General features: G+C 48.1%; 1 pseudogene; it reads right to left on the bottom strand.

The window, feature by feature from the left end:
* The window catches only part of LOC142576503 (chymotrypsinogen A-like), a 46,795-nt pseudogene extending 40,087 nt beyond the window's left edge, over positions 1–6,708 (bottom strand).
* Between the last annotated feature and the right edge of the window lie 5,318 nt (positions 6,709–12,026).

The raw sequence follows: 12,026 nt of genomic DNA, 5'->3' as shown, positions 1-12,026 counted from the left end.
CTTTGAACGCGATGAGCCACCTCCTCGCGTTTACCGCACTTATGACGATAATCCTCCCGTTCGCCGATCTCCATCTCCGGCCGACTTCTCCAACACCGCACTCAACACACGTGCCTCGAGACGCCGCTCCCCATCGCCGCTCCGACGTTCTGTTTCGCCACTTCGACCTGTCTCCCAACTCCATGTCCAGCGACCGGAAAACTAACCAGTGCAGTTTTTGGAGGGAAAACTGCATCGCCGCGAAGTGCTCCAAGTCCTCCTGAACGTCCTTCGAACATGTTATTGGTGTCTGTGGAGGGTGTGCCTTTGTTAGCTCTGATTGACACGGGAGCTACTATATCTGTTATGCGCGCGGACCTGTGCTCTCGTCTGCGGAAAGTGAAGACTCCTTATATTGGATCATCCTTGATTGGGGCTAATGGAGCAATCATTCGACCATCAGCCCAATGTACAGCACGCGTCTTCATTGATGGTATCTGTCATCACATTAAGTTCGCGATTTTATTCCCGTGCGCTCATGAACTAATTTTAGGTTGGGACTTTCTCTCGTCAGCGTCCGCTTTAATCTCTTGCCGTCAACGTGTAGTTCATATGAGCGAGACAGTTCATTGCAGCGGGAGTACCGATGAGCCACGACTGCGTTTTCTCACTGCTGCCGATTCTGTACTGCCTCCCGGCCACGAGCAAGTCATAAGTCTCTCTTCTACGGACATCACCAATGGCGACGTGTTCATCACTCCTTACGGTCGCTGTCTTGCCCGTGGGATTGTCTTCGCTTCCTGCCTGGTGCGGTTCAAAGAAAGCTCTGCGTTAATCATCGCTTTAAATGCGACCACTGAGACAATCCTCCTACCTCAAGGCTCCGCAGTGACCTGTTATGTGGATACCCAACCAGTCTCCCTGCTTCCTCTTGCCGCCTCGCAAGCTCTTCCTCAACAGGACAAATCTGCTTCATCTGCCCTTACTTCAGTGATAAGCCCTGACCTTACTGCTGCTCAACATGAAGCGTTGCTAAAATTGCTCACGAAGCACCAGGCCTCCTTCGATATGGATACTTCGTCACTCGGACAGACTTCCGTTGCCTTCCATCGTATCGACACCGATGGCCAGACTATTGTACGCCGTCGTCCCTACCGAGTCTCTTTGGCCGAACGCAAAATCATCGAGGAGAACGTCGCCGATATGCTGAAAAGAAACGTCATACGTCCCTCCGCCAGTGCTTGGTCATCACCCGTCGTTTTGGTGCAGAAGAAGGATGGATCGGTACGATTTTGTGTTGACTACCGTGCGCTAAACAAGATCACCCGTAAGGATGTATATCCGATGCCCCGTATCGATGACGCCCTTGATTCGTTGCAAGGCGCGCAATATTTCTCCAGCCTTGATCTTCGCTCCGGATATTGGCAAATCCCAATGCACGAAGCGGACAAAGAAAAGACCGCCTTTTCTACTCCGGATGGTCTTTATGAGTTTAATGTAATGCCTTTCGGTCTATGCAATGCTCCCGCCACATTTGAAAGAATGATCGACACGGTTCTTCGCGGCCTCAAGTGGAAAACTTGTCTATGTTACCTCGACGACATCGTCGTGTTTTCCTCGACTTTCACTGACCATCTCCAACGCTTAGATGAAGTGCTCACATGCCTTTCTAATGCCGGACTTCAACTAAACACGAGGAAGTGCCGTTTCGCTAGCACAACGATTAAAGTCCTGGGTCATCTCGTTAGCAAAGACGGCATCCAGCCCGATCCGGATAAAATTTCCGCGGTGCTCAACTTTCCACGTCCACTTCGTGCAAAAGAACTGCGCAGCTTCATTGGGCTCGCCTCATACTTTCGACGTTTTATCCGGAACTTTGCCAGCATTGCCTCGCCCCTCCACAAGCTCCTTGTTAGTTCCAGTTCCTTCGATTGGAACAATCAGTGTGAAGCCGCGTTCCAAGAACTCAAGCGCGCACTAACATCCCCACCTGTTCTTTGTCATTTTGATGACAAGGCGCCCACATTAGTGCATACTGATGCCAGCGGTCACGGAATTGGTGCCGTACTGCTGCAGCGCGACCACGAATTTTGCGAAAAGGTTGTTGCATATGCAAGCCGCACTCTCACTTCCGCGGAAAAGAAGTACTCGATAACCGAACAAGAGTGTTTGGCTGTTGTCTGGTCCATTCAGAAATTTCGTCCATACCTCCACGGTCGACATTTCACGGTTGTGACCGACCACCATGCCCTATGTTGGTTGTCGACGATCAAAAACTTGTCCGGGCGCCTTGGCCGCTGGATACTCCGATTACAAGCATATGATTTCAATGTCATATATTAGTCCGGACGGAAGCACCAAGATGCCGATGCTCTTTCACGATGCCCATTACCACCATCATCGGAGCACATCACATCACCTTGTCAAATTGGCCGCACGGAGGACGCTTCGTCTATTACACCGATTTCTTCCTTGACTTCATCAAACCGCCTTTCAGTGCTTTCCACTCACCAGCGCGCCGATGCCTATTGCCATAGTATCATCAATCGCCTTAGCGGTGTTTCATCTCCACCCAATGCCAGGCTACGGAAGCAACTCAAACTGTTCAAGTTTGAAGACGACCTGCTCTACCGGTACATTTTTCACCCGGAAGGTCATCGATGGGTTCCCGTTCTACCGCGCTGTCTTCGAACTGCAGTTCTGCAGGCCTCACACGATGACCCTACGTCAGGCCACTTGGGTTACAACAAAACACACGAGCGCATACGCAGCCGATTCTATTGGCCAGGCCTTTCCACGAGCATAGCTAGATATGTTGCCTCGTGCACGCTTTGCCAACACCGTAAGCGACCTACTACTGCTCCGGTCGGGACCCTACAACCACTTCCCTGTCCAGCACAACCCTTCTCTGTCGTCGGCATTGACCTTTTCGGGCCACTCCCACCTACTCCAGACGGCAACCGATGGATCGTCACTGCTGTTGACCATTTGACCCGGTACGCTGAAACAGCCTCAATACGCTCAGGAGCTGCCGCAGAAGTAGCGGCCTTCTTCTTGCAGGCTGTCTACTTACGTCATGGGGCGCCTCACGTTCTTTTGAGCGACCGAGGCAAGACATTTCTTTCAAGCACTCTTAATCAAGTTCTGCAAGCGTCCAACACCGTGCACAAGACAACGTCTAGCTACCACCCTCAAACCAACGGCCTAACAGAGCGATTTCATCGCACGTTGTGTGACATGCTATCCATGTATATTCAACCTGATCATCGTAACTGGGATGCGATTCTCCCATTTGTAACATTTGCATATAACACGTCTGTTCAACGGACCACCGGATACTCTCCGTTTTTCTTAGTATACGGCCGCCACCCAACCTCATCACTCGACGTTTCTTTCTTCTCTGGCCCCGTGAACGCTTCACCATTCATTTGCGACCAGTTTGTGTCTCGTCTTGCCCAATGTCGTCGTCGCGCCCGTATGAACACTGAAGCCAGCCAAGACGATCGCAAACATCGGTACGATGCCTCTCATCGCGTCGTTTCCTACCGCCCTGGTGACGATGTGCTCCTATGGACCCCTGCGCGAACACCCGGTTTATGTGAGAAGCTTGAGTCTCGATATCTTGGCCCCTACAAAGTCATCGAGCAGACCTCGCCGGTGAACTATCGAGTTACACCTGTTGAGACCCCAACCGACCGACGCTGCCGCGGAACAGAGATCGTGCACGTTTCTCGCCTGAAACCCTTTCATCTCCGTTCCACTGTCTAATGTGCGGCCAGGCTGGCCGCTTCCGTCCACGGGGGAAATTAGTGTAAGCATTTATGCGGACTTCATCTTCATCTGTACAAAGTCATCATCAATCATCGGCTCGTGTTCGTTTTTGCGTCGGCGCCATTTTTCCTTCTTGGAATAAAGCGTCGTCTCAACCGTGGTATTTCAATATATATATATGTGAATTCCCAATCACAGGGACGCCGAACGCCGTCCCCGGACTTTGTGTGACACCTAACAGTGTAGCCTTCAAACGGCGCTCGACGTACTAGGCCGCCCGGGGTAGGACTAGCAATGGTCATTTAGGGATCCGCCAAAAAACACTAAAATATATAATCATATAACTAGAAGCCTCATAATGCCGCCTTGTGTTTTTCGGAAACAAATCAATAAATAAGACAAGAGAAAGATCTACTTGCGTCTTTCCAGCCCCTCTTCTATACGCTCTCTCAATTACTCCACACGTACCTTTGCGCAAGTTACTACTTCCTGCGGGTTAATCACAAGAAGCTCACCCGGAGACCACTAATAGGTGCCACTATTAGTTGTTCTTTCTGCTTAGAGGACATGGTCCGGGTTATTTTGTTTATTGCGATAGCAACTCTACGGAGACTCCAGACGCATTTCCGATATCGACGTCGCCGATAAGTTTCGTATAAAAGCCAAGGACTATAATATCGCGGCTGTGCGCTGTATGCTCTGCCTGCGATTGAACGCATGCGAGGGTTAGCCCAGGGCGGTGGCTCGATCTCGCGCGTGCAAGGGAGGAAAACGGCGAGGAAGTGCGCCGTATTTCACCGCGCGCAAGGCAACGGGGAGGGAGGAGGAGGGAGTCCTACCCTGGCAGCGGCTGTGTATGGCGGGGATGAGCGCGGCCGCGCGCGCCCTATCTTGAAAGCGATGTGCGATGGGGGCAGAATCTATTGGCGCAGAAGGCTGCTGAAAGATTCGTGTGCGTGGTGCTGTCGCCGCTTACTTCGCGTTGAAGCAAGAGCTAGCACGAAGGTCAATTCAGTCATTGCTGCTGCATTACCGAGCTTCCTCACGCTAGCGTTTTGACAGCGAGTGTCCGCGGTCATAGAGTGACATGTGTGTGTTCATGTTGCGGCTGTTACGCCTGTTACGCCACTTCAGTTGACTGCGCTTCATTTCCTCGGCAACCATCACGTTACACTATTATTGGTCGTTGCGGTTATCTACTTTACATAGCGTGTCCAACTATATTTTACCGCCTTCATATCAGCTGTATAAACGTACATGTACCAGATGTATTTTGTTAATATTGTACCGAATCTTTAAATATAACATGTGGCAGATAGCATAATTCGCCTTCATCAAAAACATACCGATGCCCCGGGCGGTGATATTACGAGTATCCCACACATGAAGCCATGTATTTCATGGTATAGGTTACAAAATTACGAGCGGTTAAGAAATGGCACTAGTCAAGCGCGAATACTTAAAACGAATGAAAATTCTACCTTTTATACTTAAAATACGTACCAGAAAATGTCAATAACATTCAACTAAAGGGCACTCATACACCCTCCAGCTTTGATCGGCGTCTCTACGCATGCACACTAAGATGCGGAGATGGGGCTCGTAAAATGAAAGCGACGAAATTATTTATAGCGTCCTTGTGGAATCTGCTCCTACTGAAGACACTCTTGAGACTTTCGGGGCTACGACAGACCTCGCAATTTCTTCTCCTAACTTTGGCGCACACTGAACATTTTGCTGCTCACCACGAACAAAAAAAAACTTTCTGGGTACTGTTAGGAAAGAATTCGTAAACAATTTCAGAAATACAATGTCTGCTTCATAAGACAGCCGAGCTACCGTTTGTGAACCGCGCCATTGGACATATGCTTTCCCCAGTCGAACTTTCCTAAGGGCGTTCACCTGAACGCCCGCTGAGTCCTATCGCACTCTCCCTATAGATCCACTACATCTACTTTCTTGACATTGTCGCTCTTTCAGCGATATGAGCTTAGGTGCCGTCCAAAAATAGAGTGGCCGGCAAACGTTTTAAATTAACTTGGTTCACTGATTCACTCACTGATCTGTGTAGCAATCCACTGTGAACTGGTAAATCAGTGGACGTTACCTTGCCGTTGTAATTCTCTCTCTCACTGATCATCACGTTGATGATCATGAATAAATGGGGTGGCGTTCGCCTCTTCAGCGCCGTACATGCAAACCAATTGCTTTATTTAGTCAAACTACTAATGGTCGCTGAAGGCTTATTTTCATAGACAATACGCTTCATCCATCCATCTTAAGACATCACACATTAGCCTCCCAATTCAGTTTAACAAGATCGTGCTCTGTACTTCTTTTTCAACCAGGCATAATTATCAGATATGTGCAGTTGCGTGAAGCGCCACATTGCTTAGCGGTTCATGCCAGGAAGGTTTTTAAGATTCGCGCTGCTGCAATGTTCTCGCATTCATTGCTGCGTCGTCTCATTCGCTTTGCAACCTCGGCAAGCTAACCTGAGTTCTTGACGGGCGAGTTCTTTCATAGAGATGTGTGCTTTTCTGAGGGATAAATGTTTGTGCCTATTCAAGGAATGACGAACGTAGTGCAGTGACTATGACAGCCAGAGAGCTTCACATAAGTGCACACTTGCCTCTGTAATAACCAGAACTTGTCAGAGTTGCGCGTGGCTTAGATCACAGGAGAAGAAGCGAAAACTGGCCAAAGCTAAAAGCTCACCATTGACTTGCACGATAGCCACGCAGCACAAAGTGAAAAGGAGCACCAGTTGACCTCTCATGTCGGCGGGAAACGCTGTCGTCTCGGCGCTTCCACGAAGTGGGCAGCTAACTTGCCTGCGTCCTCCAGTCAACCAGAATTATGTGCCTTCCGCAGACCACGGCCAATTTCCGTTCTGCTGCGGCCGTGTTACTGCGTCCTCTTCAACGTGTCATCAATAATTATACATTGAGATCTCTGGCAAAGAGCGCATGGCGACAGCTCGGCAGAATGAGCTGTTATCTGCATTTCACCATTGTCTACCCGAGCCAGCATTGTTCTCTGAAGAGCACGGACCACTCTTCCTTCAGGTACTTTCCGTTATCTTCTCACGGCGGTATCAACACATTATCGCAAAACGTATATAACGCAGTCAAGAGGTTTTGAAAAAAAAATACTTGAATGAAATTGGGCGCCTATCACGTAAAAATATTGCAATACATTTTTATTCCAATCTTCTCAATTCAAATTTGCGTAATCGCCGATGCAGGCATCGGGCAGTGACCCGCAGCGCTGTCTGAACAGCCCAATCAAACGCTCTCGTCGTTTATAAACGAATTAAATTGACTACCTTTGGCAGTGTTTCTTATCTGTGTGGCAGAGAACAGGCGAACAGCACGCTCAAGTGGAGAGGGGTTCGATGGGGCCGAGCCAGCTGAATGAAAACAGATAACCGGATGAGGAGGGTGGTGCCGGCGCTTCCGATTGTTCCGCTCCTGCTTACTTAGCTTGCCGTGAAGGTAGGAAATTGCGCCGGCGTGGAACGGGACGTTAAGGATGCGCTAAAACGGATCCTCAGCAACGAACATTTCGCAGAGCAATATCGTATACCTGACGAAAGGGCTCGGTAACGTTATACTGCCTCGTAAAAAGTTTATTATGCGCAAATAAATACATGTTCCTTTGCAGGTGCGACACAGCGGTCACCGCCTCAGCACCATAAGAGCTCTCGTACAAGTTGAGGGAAAATATGGGTACAAACATACAGCTACCGACAGAAAAAGAGCACACGCGTGCAGCCAAACTTAGAAAATACACTCTCGTACATATATTGCAGCGGATCACTACGAACCAATTTCATCGGAGAAAAATAACCTGTTTAAGCTTGACCCAGCACATGAACGGAATTTTGGCACTGGCCAAGGACCTCATTTCTTGATACGAAGGTCAAGTCGAACGTCTAACGTAGATTTCAAGAACATACAATGAGAGGAGCAAAGACGTCAGCCTCAAAGGACATAACATAGGTAACCCGCAACGTTACATTACGTATACGGGTGGGCATGCAAGGTACGTGGACCATTGACTAGTGCCGTCTATGCGACTCGGATACGCACGTGCCCTTAACCTTTCTACGAGGGACTGATGATCAGCTAGGTAGTAGTTTAGTTATGTATGTTGTGTGTTGTGATGTGATTCGTGTATCTTATATGTATGTGGGTGCGTCCTTCTCGTATCATTTCACACGTTAAACATTTACATATACTGTGGAATGGTACGGGCGGGCGTTAATTGCAAGCAAGCTTTTCTTTTTGCTCACGGGCTCCTTTCTTATGGGTTTCAATGTTAGGACAACTGTCTGCAAAAAATATGCCACTAATATACGAGTCTGACCGAATTCAAAGAACCAGAAAGCGATATCCTCGCTCTCAGAGCGCAGCGCCAAGTCCAGGATATCAGGTCCTGGGATTGTCTAACAAGATCATGCACACGATACTTATACTCGGAAGTTATTGTGATAGGAACGAACAGACAGCCACAAGGGAAGCAGGACCTGCCAGGTTTTAACGAAATGCGTACAAAATTTCCTTGAAATATGGAACTCTGGATAATCAATTTATTTGATCTTGATTGGGTTACCGCATAGTCATATATTTAAAGATACTCGGCGTAAAAGTTAGGTTAAGGAAATTAGGACTAGGAATTAGGATTAGGAAATTAGGATAAGTAACATTAAAATAAAAAGATAGTTATGCGGACAATTTCAATGCAAGACTTGAAGCACTCCCTTTCAGCAGCCCATGACCGATTCCTGAAATGCAAAAAGTTCGCATGCTAATTGTTAAGTAATCAATGTTTTCCCAGTTTATAAAATACGAACAACAGAGTAAACACGTCAGTGGTTGGACTGAACGCCAGCGCGTATGGCAATAAGTGCAGGTTCCAAAGCTTCGTCCATGGCTTTACAAATCGGAGTGATGGGCTAATCAATTCAGGAAATGCTTCGCCTGATGTGCGGGCTGCATGATATTCAGTTCGGATCATCTCACCACCACCACACCCAACGTCACGGGCTTACACAATCACCTGGTTATCTGCACCGATCACCTGCGTGGTTCTCTGACCAGTTTGTCGTGGAGACGTTTAAGGCGACAGTGGCTGCGGTTCAGCTTCATTTAGCAGCAGTGATCACGCCAGTATGGGCGGGAGCCTAATCATCGTCCTTGGCTTTACAGGGGACGTATTCTGTAAGAGTCCACCTAGTGGACATACCCATTTCCTCTGCTGTTGAAGTTCTGATGGGCTAGGCTGAACTCAGCGTACGCCCAGCGACAGCCAATCAGCACTTCTGCTCCAGACGGAATTAACATCTCTACTAGGTGGACTCATAGAATACCTGCCCAGGTCGGTGACTCATTACCTTCGCTGTAGTTGGCTTTGTCTTTACATCTGTTGTTAATGACGCACTGTTCATTGTTTGTGTCTTTCCTTAAGGATGTCTACGGTGGCGGAGATTTCTAAACAACTTGCGGAGCTGGAAGCCTGGTCGGAGAACACGATTGCTGAAATTGCAAACCAGCTTTTCGAAAGGTGCCGATCGGAGCTGAATGAACACTGAGGTCGATAGCTTCGTTTCAGGCCTGAACGGGCTTAACACTTTTGTAGAAGAGGTCAGGGGTAAAAAGTCACTCTGATCAATGCGAAGAAGGTGCTCACAAAGCCAAACGATGTTCTAACAGAGCACGTACAGAACGGATGGCAGTACTCGCGTATGGGCAATGTTGAACTGAGGGCTATCCCGCGCGCACAAGGCGAAGTTTGTAACAATGCTGTGGTTGAGAGCGTGGGCATCCTAGCTTGGATAACGTAACATAGCACACCGTGGCTTCCAGTGATCAAGATCACCAGTACAAATGACAAGTACAGCCTATCTAACAGCATATGTTTCGATAATGAACAGGCTCAAAATAAGCATCCGAACCATCAATATTGCATACCCACCTGGGGACCCGCCGTGGTTGCTCAGTGGCTATGGTGTTGGGCTGCTGAGCACGAGGTCGCGGGATCGAATCCTGGCCACGGCGGCCGCATTTCGATGGGGGCGAAATGCGAAAACACCCGTGTGCTTAGATTTAGGTGCACGTTAAGGAACCCCAGGTGGTCAAAATTTCCGGAGTCCTCCACTGCGGCGTGCCTCATAATCAGAAAGTGGTTTCGGCACGTAAAACCCCAAATATTATTATTACCCACCTGGGAAGTACGCTACCGGCCGAGGATGCTCGCCAAGTGAGAAGCGATGTACTACGTGGTAAGCGGCGGGAGCAAGGCGTTCGAGCGCGAGTGCTGCTTTCGCTTGTTGAGAGTGTGCAGCATGAAGACAAAGAGAAGCGTCGTTGGTGCGATTCTTACACTTTTATACGAGCGCGCGAACACTCAGCTAAGCGCCGAAAACGAGCAGAAGAAGCCGAAGTACCAAAGCAGCAACGCGACAATGCGAGACGGCAGCTTAGAGAGGAGGCAGGAGCTCGCAGAACAACGGCTTGCCCCACATGTACTTCACACGGAGGCTCGTTATGTAGAGCAAGAAGTCTGACCCCCTCCGCTCATATAATTTCATGCATTACCAAGTGTGCAGACGGCTTTTGCCTTCGCGTGTTATAGGAGCGTATCATTCTGGCGAACTTTTCTCCCATTTCGTATCACGTGACGACAGCGGTCTTCTTTAAATGAATATTACCGATCAGTATCCAATTATCTGCTGTTTCCATTATGGTGTGGCAAATGAGGTTCGCTCTTTTAAAAAAATGGCACTTATTAAAGAGGAGTTCGCTGACTCGCTCACTTGGAGTGCTCCTCCATAACAAATAAAACAGATGATAACGGCGCATTTGACACTTTACAACATAGGCTATAACACACTTCATAAATTAGCAAAACAAGGTGAAATTAAGTATTACGAGTTCGAAATACGTCATACGGGTATGATATTTAAACAGCAATGGAAAATATTCATTTGACTTCTAAACAGAATCAATAATAAGACGTTGATTAGTGGACTAGGCTATTGCGGCGCTCTACTCACTAAACCATGAGATATCGCAAATGAATTCAATAAGTTATTCTGTAATAATACGGTTGTCATTAAGCCACACTTGAAAGAACTTTGCAGCGTTGCTCACAGCCGTTTTACTTTTTTCCTACAGGGCCAAAGAAAGTTTCTTACATTATCTATCTCTTGAGTTAGCCAGTGTAGGCGCTGATGAAATAAAACCCACTAGCATCAAGCTAATAACACTCCGAGAGTCGTGTTTAGATGAATGAGACAGTAGCGCATCTCGTTTCCAAGCGCATTTGGGAAAAGCGACGCGGCGCCATTTACGTGTAGCGCATTAACTCTCGCGAGAATGTGGTGCCACTTGCGTGAGTCCACTCGCGTCCGTAAATCTACACTTGTGTGGCGCGTTAATGCGATGCGCTTTCCAAGCGCGTTACCGCTGTTAACATGAATGCAATGCGCTAAAGATAACGATGCACCACTGGGGCATTCATCTAAACGGGGCTGCTATAATGTAAAGCTATTCCAAGCTTTTCTATTATATTTCCGAAATCAGCCGACCACGACTGGCACAACGTTTTTCGGGCCTTTCCCACTTCGCCTATCTGTCGCGCGACAGCATGTAAACGGCGAAAAACCCCCTTCTCATATTATGTGTACAAACTGATTATGTATGATAAGGCGGAACAAAAGAAAGAAAGAAAACATTATTTCCAATGCTACAGTTTCTTCGCCGGTAGCCCACCGCTATTCTTTAACCTTTTTTCAGGCTGCACCCACTTCACCTGTCTGTTACATGGCGTCACAAGAGCGGGAACTCACCAAGTCAAAGTGACGTGCACGCTTTAAGCATGCATTAGTATGCGGAATGGAACTGACTTTTTTTTCAGAATAGCCGGAGAGTAACCATCCTGTTTCGAAAGTAATAGAAGATTGCTTTGCGCCGATTGATCTGGCAGTGGGTATACTCTAAGCTGCCGGGGAGAACAGTTTTATTTATGTATAATATAAATATTTGTGGGCCAGCACAACGCTGTCGGGCTGTTTCTGCTACGTGCACGATATCGCCCTGCCGTCATCTTTGCTGAGTATTCGTTTTAGCAGCATATTTAATTTGAGTTGCACGCCGCCATAATTTTTGACCAGGTACCGCAAACAAAGCGAGGGAAAGGAGACCAATAGCAGACGCTGACACCAAGCTCCTCATACAGTTATCTACTTTCACTGCGTTAACTCGGCCCCA

The sequence above is a fragment of the Dermacentor variabilis genome, chromosome 3 (assembly GCF_050947875.1).
Source record: "Dermacentor variabilis isolate Ectoservices chromosome 3, ASM5094787v1, whole genome shotgun sequence".
Classification (NCBI taxonomy): domain Eukaryota; kingdom Metazoa; phylum Arthropoda; class Arachnida; order Ixodida; family Ixodidae; genus Dermacentor; species Dermacentor variabilis.
This window is presented reverse-complemented; position numbering and strand designations above follow the sequence as displayed.